Below are 10,763 nucleotides of genomic sequence, written 5' to 3'. Positions count from 1 at the left end.
CCACTAAGTGCAACTTACGTACGTGGACCAAACCAAGTTTTCATATTTAAGGTTCACAAGTATGAACCAAACACTTTTTAATATTCAAGAATTAAATATATATATATATATATATATTTAAAATTGATTGTTTATCATCTAAAAATTTAATAAAAATATATATTTGCCAAGAGTTTTATAATTTAACTAGTTAGCACATTTTGGTGTTTTCAACAGAGATATCTAAAATTCAAATCTCCACTCCCCTAATTACCAAATTATTAAAAAAAACCTATATATGATTTATTTACTGAAATTATGGATTTATTCTTAAGTCACCTAGTTATTAAGTAAGTAACAAATCTTAAAAGCAATAAATACGAAAGCAATAAACACGATATTCAAGATTTGTTAACAAATTAAGTTGAAAACCAAAAATGGACATCTTTGATGGAAAAACCACTTTGGAACTTATTCATGTAAATACAAAGTTTTTTTATGTGATAATGTAAAGAGAAACACAATTTTTGAAAAGAAAGGAGAGTATACAATGTATTCCTACCATGATTGGAAGACTAGTGCGTTTGGGAAGTGATGAAAGCTTAAGTATTTATTAGAGTTTTTAGCTTACTTTTACTATTATTTATGAGTTTCATTGCATTTTTTGTCTAATTTATGGGTCTCATTATACTATTTAGCTAACTTTTAATTTTTTTCTACAGTACTTTAAGTAAAAAGTTTTTAATTTCAACTAAATAAATTGTTCTTAAATGGAAAGTTTAGGGCACCTCTCACCGAATTAGTTTTATTTTTATTTATTTTTTACTGCCTTGAATTAACCAAATGGGCCCTACGTTATATAGATTATTGCACGTCCCACACGGCTAACAAAGCTGGCGTGAATGAAATTTTGACGAGAGTTGACATAGATTTTGACTTTGCTTCCATCTGTCAATGGTTACGTAAAATGTAATCATGTAAGGTAAGAGCGCGTACTGTCGGTCGAATAATAATATCTGAATCCTAAACCCGAGTTATTCTAAGTCTACAATATTTCTCACACTCTTCATCATCATTATATATCCTGTGTATACATGACATTATTGACCGTAACTAACTGTTTGTTATTTTTACATAAACTTGTCATTTTCTTTTTTTACTATTTATAGTTTGCTCCATTAGAGTTAGCGGCGGCTTTAGGATTTTTTTAAAGGAGTTGGTAAGAAAATGCATTTTAGATAAGAGATTAATCTTGAGGGTCAACATGGTTTTCTTATTACAAATTTGTTCATAGTACGTACTAGCAATTAAACTATAAGTTCATTTAACATTTTTTTCTTAATAAAATGACCATATTAAATTTTGTTGTTAAGTTAATTTTAATTATTATTGCTTAAAATAGTTTTATCTATTAGTTTAGGACAATTATATATTTACATTATACTATCAATGTAAGATTTATATTGTAGAAAATTATATTATACATGTTTGTTTAGAATCAATGTAAGATTTACATTGTAAATAATTATACCGTTCACATTTGCAAAAAAATATGCAATATTGTACACATTTGTTTAAAAACAATGTAAATCTTACATTAATAGTACAATGTAAACTATGAATTTTCCATTAGTTTATTTCAAATTCTTTAAGATCTAAACCACCCCCTACCTAGATTTTAGATAAAATTGGTTTGTTGTTAGACCTTTTTTTTGTTTTTTTTTTTTTTTTTTTTTTTTAAAAAAAAAAATAGAGCTAATGTGTTCAAATTTTTATTTTAAGAGTGTAAAAAAAAAAAAAAACCAATATATATACAGGGCCGGCTCAAGGTATTGTGAGGCTTAAGACGACTACTTTAAGTAGGGTCTATTCTTATACTTTGAATATTAATAGAATATTTATTTAACTTTTGGGTTTTTTTTTTTTTTTCATTTAAAATCTATTTTTTTCAAGAAAAAATTGCAAATTAAAACAAACTTATCGCATTACTCAATGACTATACAACTAAAATAAATAATATTTATTGAATGAAGTAACCAAATACTAAAAAAATTATGATTGAAAATTTTAATAAAGCTATATATTTGATATCTCTAAATAAAATTTGAGTATAAATTTATTTACTAGTGTAAGATTAATGAGTTCTTTTAACATATATGTGTGAGAAATTAAATGATTGACCCATCCAATGAAAACATTTTTCTTTAAAAGTTTTTCTTTGATAAAAAAAACGGCAACTTTTTATTTATGGATGAATATTTAGGATACTTCCATTGATATAAGAATATCTTTATTGATAAAAATTTAGGAACCTTTTTTCATTGGAAGCCTTAGGCGGTTGCCTATTTAGCTTACCCATTGAACCGGCACTATATATATATATATATATTGCCAACTCAGGGGTTCAAGTACTGTACATATGGCCGCGCCACCCATATAAAATAGTGGTCTTAGTATCTTTGAAACTTAGCACGAGTCAGGAAAGTTGTTATTTTTAGAATTTTTTTCCAGGTGGAAGATTTAAAAAAATATATTTTATAAATATATTAAAAAAAAAATTGCCAACTCAGATTGAACCCCTTGAACTGTACATGGCGCGGCCCATGGCCGCCTCAGTATCTTTGAAACTCAGGAAAGTTGCTATTTTTAGGATTTTCTACGGGGTGGAAGTTTTTAAAATATAAACCTTAATTTCTAGGTTGCAATCTTTATTGACTATCATGAGGTTTTAGTGATGAATTTGTGTAAGAACACCGAAGATTGAGAAACACGTGGTTTATTATACTAATAAAATGTTAGAAACAAGTGCTTTAAATAACTATAATACTATCTATTAAGACTAAAAGCGACACGGTTTGAAACACAAAACTGATCCTCAAGAGATAACATATAGACAACATTGTTCACATTTCAGGGAACACTTGCTTGAGTGGAAAAAACACTATTTGGCGCAACTGAGGATTTCTATACGACAGCGTTTAAATCAGCAAAATTCAATTCAAGCATCACAAGGGGACAAACCATAGACCAAGTCAAATGTCAATTGAAGGAGGTAGATAACATCATGTTATTTGTTCTTGGTTGAGGGTAGTTTTTTGATTTCTTCTACCTTAGACATGTGTCCTGATGTTATTAGACAACGTTTAGCCTAGGCTTTTTTTTAGGAAAGAAGTTGGGTTTGACGTTCTCACAAAATAAGCTCCAAGGTCTCATTCTGCCGCTGCCAATTTGTGTACAAACATTGAGTTCAAAGTACAGAGGACGACACTACAAACTAGACTTATTCTCTATTTCTACCGCAAAAGGAACATTTTTCCAACTTTTACCGCAAAACCGACTTTTCTTAAGTTTCTGCTATATAGTAATGTTTTCTACACTTTTCTATAATGTGAGTGACTATTCTCCATTTTCTGCTGCAAAAATATTTCTCCACTTTCTTTTTACACATAAACTCCAAAACCCAAAGAAAACTGTTTGCGTAAAATAATCTGCAAGCGCACAGAATCGTAACAAGTAGTAAATTGTTTTTAGAAAACGAATGTCGAACTCACAAGGATTAACTATGTTATTGAATACCAAAATTCACTAAATAAATTATTATTTGGAAATTCGAAAACAAATGGAATGTTCTACTATCTAAATTAAATTAAACTATTTAATAAAAATAAATCTACGATTAAAAAGAATTAACAAAGCATAAAACTCTAACAGTGTAAAACTATGATAAGAATGGATCTAGAGCAATTGATTTCACCTAACAAATCCCACACAATTTATTCTTCCTAATTATTAAATTCTAATAATCTCCCGTTGATGATTAAAAATTCCTTAAGTATTCAATATTTTCTCTCGAATAATATCAAAAATATCTTTAAATAACAATTCTATATCTCTATGTGAATTTAATTAATTGGAGACTCATTACGTACTTTGAATTTTCTGAAAAATCACACTAGTCACGGTAAAGCGTCTCTACTTTCGCTCAACTAATGGTGTTTAATTCTAGAACTAAAATAACAAATCACCTCTCGGTCTCATTGTAATTCAATTGATCAAACTATAATTTGTAAAAAATAGTAAGCATTAAGAATAAGAATTAAACACTTAATCATGGAAATATTAAAAATAAAATAACTCAGAAAACAAATTGTGTGTTCATTGCTAGACTACATCAATGCTCTAGAAAATAAAATTTAGTTCATAATAAAATTGAAAAGAAAACAAATAAAACTTATGTCTTTCATCCAAATTGGTTAATAAACATGAAGCTCTCGCCTTTGTCCTCAAATACTCCTCTTTTGAAAGACTGCCAAAAGCAAATTCTTCTATGCAGCACCTCCTTTTTCTCTCAGGTTTCTCCCCTCTTCTTTTTACCCTAAAGAGCCTTTAAATAGATCAAGGAATCCTATTACAAGTTGAATTCGCGTTTGGAGAAAATCTCAGATTTTTAGGCTTCATTTAACTGACGATTTTTGCCCATTTAAATTCAGAATTTGGACTTTTGGTCAACTACAAAGTTGTAGCCCTTTAAGTTAAATTTTTAGCCCAACTTGAATCATCTCGATTGGATATTTGAGCCAAAAGTTATGCCAAAAATACTAATTGATGTGCAGGCTAGAATCCTAATCCGAATTGGACTTGGATTTGGTGCAAATTTCCTTTGATTTCTTGCTCCAATTGGACTTGAATTTAATTGGCCTAGCCCCACTTTGCATGTAAAGCCCTTGTTACCTACAACACAAAGAAAATATATAATCAGTAACAAAATAACATAAAAGTAAAGCTAAATATGTAGATATGTGAGTACTTTATTGTATATATTTCATGCACTTCAAATACCCCCAAACCTACATTTTTGCTAGTCCTTAAGCAAAACAGATAAAGAGTAAAACAAAACAAAGAAAATATCCTAACTAATCCACTTTCGCTGAAAATTTCGATTGCATTTAGCGTATGCAACAAGCCTTTAAACCCTTAGCTTATACTAGTGGACGAGTTGTAGTCTCGTGAGGGTTTGTAGGGAATATACCACAAAATTCTAAGAATGAATGCTAAAATAAACAAAACAAAGAAAATCCATTTTTTTTTCAATTGCCTTTTGCAAAGAGGATTAGTTCAAGTTCAAAAACACTACAAATGCTAAAGAAATTTCTCATACCATCAAAACTCATTGTGAGTGAAAAGAGGTAGCCAACCCAAACATACTCTTAGTTTTAGAATAAACTTGACTTGAATTTCTATTTGAAAGTATGCTTCAACTCAAACCTTTCCGATGTTATCACTTAAGAAATGAAATCATTCTGAAATGGGGTGTAACACTCTCAACAATATATGTGAGTGGAATAATGTAAGAAAAATAAAAATCTCACATATAAATCACATGAAAAACACTTAATCAAGAAGAACAAGTAGTCTCATGAAAAGATGCCAAAAAAAGAATTTATACCACACTTTTTATTCAGTCATATCAATATCTGAACTACACAATCTTCAAGATTAAATAAGGACTTTATTAAGACGTAATGTAGGGTAAAAGTAAAGGGTATGAAATAAAAATTGGTAAAGGTAAATATAAGAAATGTTTTCAAGATTTGTCGGAATGTCAACTCTTTTTGGAATTTTCATTCAACATTTTTTTTTTTCAACTCTTCTTCTTCAAACCAATACTCCTTTACATTTCACTTCTCAAAATTTGATGAAAACCCTTTTTATTTACTTCTTTTTGACACTTTTCCCCCTTTTTTTTTTACTTACTTCAAGTCGTCACTTATCTTTTGACATGAATGCAGGCATTTGTGATGGATGCACCCAGTTACTCAACAAGTCATAAACTTGAGGTGCTTTTGCATACTCATATTTCAAGTTACGGTTTGACGTAAGAGTAAACATTAGTAATGAATACCCCTAGTTACTAAGCAACTCAAAACATTGGAGTAAATGGAACTCTGTACAATTTTTTTTCTTCTTTGAATTCTCCCACAAACCACCACATTGAAACAAACTGATCAAATTCCATCTTGAAACACTATGGACAAGGGCTTTAAGAAAGAAAGGCTAATTAAAAGGCTCAATGGGGTGACTAGCGATAATGTATCCAAAAAAAAAAAAAACACATATATGGCTCAAAATAGACAAAAATGACCTAATCTCATCTCTCAAAGACTAGTATAGTTCATTCAACATCAATGACTTCAAAAGGTTCAAGTGTGGCATAAAATCATTTTTTCTTGGCCAGAAGCAAGAACAATGAGACTACAACAAGGGAAATATGTTACACACTTCCAAATGAATTTTAAGATTAGAAAAAAATAAATAACCCTCCAAAAATAATGATTGGCTCAAAACTCACAAGGGTTATAGTGTCCACATTGTTATCATTAAGATTTTCTAATCATTTTTATCCTTCAACAACAAGTTGTGTCTGAGTGGCTACGTGCATGTGCAATGAATTGAACATGAAAGTAATGAAATTCTTTAAGCAAGAGCAGTATAATGAACTTAAAACACAAACCTCAAGCTAGGCAAAAGAAAGTTTTTTTTTTTTTTTTTTTGAAATAAATAAAATAAATTCCCTTCCCCCAAACTTAAATTTCACATTGTCCTCAATGGGAAAAAGGAAGAAAAACTAAATGGAAGAATGAGAAAGGAGAAGAGATTCTCCTTTGATTTTAATTGAATATTTTTCCTTAAGGTGCAACCGTGTACCCATTGAAGATTTCTTTGGTCTCTTTATTCCTACAAAATGAAAGAAAAAACAATAAGATAAAGAAAAAAATAAAAATAAAAAATAAAAAAAATAAAAACATAAACATAAAGATTAAAAAAAAAAAAAAAAAAAAAAAAAAAAAACTTGGGTTGCCTCCCAAAAGCACTTTATTTAACGTCTGTAGCTAGACGTTATCCTTCATTAAAATCTTGTGTGTGCAATTCGAAGGACTAATTCCTTTGATGTCAGAGATGGTCCAAACTATTTTGTGTTCCCGCAAGATTCTCAACAACTTTTCCTCGTCTACATCACTCAAAGAACTGTTAATAATAACTAGAAAAGTAGAGTCTTGACCTAAGAAAGCGTACCTTAACTTTAATGGAAGCGGTTTGAGCTCAAGTTTAGCTGGTTCCTCTGGTGGAGATGTTGGCTGACATGATTTTAGGTCTTCAACTTTTGGTTGCATTGAAGAAGGAAAGAGTGGTGTAGCCTCCAAATATCTTTCACACTCTTTAACCTCTTCATCATTGAATTTAACAAATGTAGAATGAGTAAGACATACCTCAAGTGTTAACTTTTGAAAATCAATTGCACAAGTCTCATCAGCCATGATCATGTCTCGGTCACTTATTTGAAAACAAGATTATGTCTCGGAAGGAAATTCCATAGACTTAAATACATTAAAAGTGACCTTATGCTCTCCAACCCTCAAAACAAGTTTTCCTTGCTGGACATCAATTAAGGTTCTCCCCGTCGCAAGGAAAGGTCGACCCAATATCAAAGGGATCTCCTCGTCCTTATCCATATCAAGGACAATGAAGTCAGCTGGGAAGATGAACTTGTCAACTTTTACTAATACGTTCTCAATGACTCCTCTTGGATATTTAATGGATCTATCCACCAATTGTAAAGAGATAGTGGTCGGCTTTACTTCTCCAAGACCCAATTTCCTAAAAACAATGAGAGGTATTAGATTAATACTTGCCCCTAAATCACATAAAGCTCTATCAAAAATAAGATTTTCCTATAGTGCAAGGGATAGTGAAACTCCCCGGATCTTTCAGCTTAGGCGACAACTTCTTTTGTAAGATTACACTACTCTCCTCTATCAGTATTACTGTTTCATGCTCCTCCAATTTCTGCTTCTTTGATATAATATCCTTCAAAAATTTAGCATATTTAGGCATTTTTTCCAAAGCTTCAATGAGAGAAATATTAATAAGCAATTGCTTAAATATACTTAGAAATTTAGAAAATTGATTATCCTTCATCCACATTGTTTTTTCGTAATCTTTGCGAAAAAGGAATTGGTGGATCATAAATTGAAGGAGAATAAGTCTCAAAAGTAACTTCCCTGGATTTTTGGATTTTGAAGCTCTTTTATTCTCCTTAGTCTTCTTAGCTTGCTCCATTTCTTTCATCTCTGACTCGGCTTCCTTCATCTTTGACTCCTCATTATCCACAGCTTCATCTTGTTTTGCATTTGTTACTTTTGGCTCCTTATATGTTCGTCCACTTCTCAATGATATTGCCTTTACATGTTCTTTCGGATTGGTGACAATGTTGCTTGGCAAAGTTCCTGTAGTCCTCTTTATGAGCATGCTTGAGAGCTGACCGATTTGCACCTCAAGATTGCGGATTGAAGCTGAGTTGTTTTGGATCACCACATCTGTCTTCTACATGTACTACATGAACATGTCCTCAAGTGTTGGCTTCTTCTCTTGCTGTGGAAATTGCTTAGGTGGTTTAGCCTGCCCTTGGTTATTGCTCCATGAGAAGTTAGGGTGATTCCTCCATCCAGGATTATACGTGTTTGAGTATGGATTATTTTGACGTTGAAAATTTGACACGTAATTTGTCTGTCCATAACTCGATTAGGCAAAATGATTTCCCACTTAGCAGTCGACACTTGAATGATTTCCTGCACAATAATCATAAACAACATTAGTTTGAATAGCATTAACATTCATTTTACCTAGTTGTTGAGACAAAGTTGCCATTTATGTTGCCAATGAGGTAATAGAATCAAGTTCTAAAACTCCAGCTGTCTTTCTTGGCATTGCTCTTTCTGTAGGCCATTGATAGTTGTTGGATGCCAATTCTTCTAGAAGTTCATAGGCTGCCTCATGAGTTTTACTCATTAAAGCTCCACTAGCTGCTACATCAACCATAGACCTGTTTGTAGCTCCTAGACCATTGTAGAATGTTTGCACTTGAAGCCATGCTGGAAGTTCATGATGAGGACACCTTCGCAATAAATCTTTGTACCTCTCCCATGCTTCATATAATGATTCACCCTCAAATTGGATGAACGTGGTGATATCATTCCTTAGCTTTGCTGTCTTTGCGGGAGGGAAATATTTTGCTAAAAATTTTTGTGCCAACTCCTCCCATGTTGTAATGATGCCAGGTGGCAAAGAATTCAACCAAACTTTTGCTTTATCCCTAAGTGAGAAGGGAAAAAGCCTTAGTCAAATCACATCATTTATCACTCCGTTATGTTTAAAAGTATCACAAATTTCCAAGAAATTTACAATATGGACATTAGGATCCTCTTGTGACAGCCCCCCAAACTAGACAGTCTGCTGTATCATCTGAATGATGGCCAGCTTGATCTCAAAATTATTGGCTTGTATGGCTGGCCTCCTTATGCTCGATGTAGCTCCATTTACCGAGGGCGTAGCATAATCTCTTAACGCCTTTTGCTCTTAATCAGCCATCTTAGATAGAGATGTGTTGGCCTCTTTCTTCTTTTCTTTCTTAAGCTGACGTAAGGTTCTTTCAATTCCAAGATCAAAGAGTGTATGCTCTGATAGTTTAGATCGGGGCATGCACTTTTAATTCTTGAAAAGAAAGAAAACAAACTCAGATGCACCTAATTAAATTTTTTTTTGAATAAATAAAATAAAATCCAAAGTAGTAAATATCTAGCTAGTATCAATATCAATAACAAATAGTTAATCCCCGGCAATGGCGCCAAAAACTTGTTCGCGTAAAATAATCTATAAGCGCACAGAATCATAAGAAGTAGTAAAGTGTTTTTAGAAAACGAATGTCAAACTCACAAGGATTAACTATGTTATTGAATACCAAAATTCACTAAATAAATTACTATTTGAAAATTCGAAAACAAATGGAATGTTCTACTATCTAAATTAAATTAAACTATTTAATAGAAATAAATCTACGAATAAAAAGAATTAACAAAGCTTAAAACTCTAACAGTGTAAAAATATGATAAGAATGGATCTAGAGCAGTTGATTTCACCTAACAAATCCCACACAATTTATTCTTCCTAATTATTAAATTCTAATAATCTCCCGTTGATGATTAAAAATTCCTTAAGTATTCAATATTTTCTCTCGAATAATATCAAAAATATCTTCAAATAACAATTCCATATCTCTATGTGAATTTAATTAATTGGAGACTCAATACGTACTTTGAATTTTCTGAAAAATCACACTAGTCGCGGTAAAGCGTCTCTACTTTCGCTCAACTAATGGTGTTTAATTCTAGAACTAAAATAACAAATCACCTCTCGGTCCCATTGTAATTCAATTGATCAAACTGTAATTTGTAAAAAATAGTAAGCATTAAGAATAAGAATTAAACACTCAATCATGGAAATATTAAAAATAAAATAACTCAGAAAATAAATTGTGTGTTCATTGCTAGACTACATCAATGCTCTAGAAAATAAAATTTAATTCATAATAAAATTGAAAAGAATACAAATAAAACTTATGTCTTTCATCCGAATTGGTTGATCAACACGAAGCTCTCGCCTTTGTCCTCAGATACTCCTCTTTTGAAAGACTGCCAAAAGTAAATTCTTCTATGCGGCGCCTCCTTTTCCTCTCAGGTTTCCCCCCTCTTCTTTTTACCCTAAAGAGCCTTTAAATAGGTCAAGGAATCCTATTATAAGTTGAATTCCCGTTTGGAGAAAATCCCAGATTTTTAGGCTTCATTTAACTGACGATTTTTGCCCATTTAAATTCAGAATTTGGACTTTCGGTAAACTACAAAGTTGTAGTCCTTTAAGTTAACTTTCTATCCCAACTTGAATCATCTCGA

The 10,763-nt window shown here is 31.4% G+C and overlaps 1 non-coding gene across 1 annotated transcript; it reads left to right on the top strand.

Moving 5' to 3' along the window:
- Positions 1–8,914: 8,914 nt before the first annotated feature.
- LOC112028440 (small nucleolar RNA R71) lies at positions 8,915–9,021 on the top strand. The gene has a single exon (XR_002884628.2). It is a non-coding gene; the product is annotated as a small nucleolar RNA R71 (small nucleolar RNA).
- Positions 9,022–10,763: the final 1,742 nt, after the last annotated feature.

The sequence above is a fragment of the Quercus suber genome, unplaced genomic scaffold, assembly GCF_002906115.3.
Source record: "Quercus suber isolate HL8 unplaced genomic scaffold, Cork oak 2.0 scaffold_97, whole genome shotgun sequence".
In the NCBI taxonomy this organism is placed as follows: domain Eukaryota; kingdom Viridiplantae; phylum Streptophyta; class Magnoliopsida; order Fagales; family Fagaceae; genus Quercus; species Quercus suber.
The sequence above is the reverse complement of the archived record's forward strand: the minus strand, read 5'-3'. Positions and strand labels throughout refer to the sequence as shown.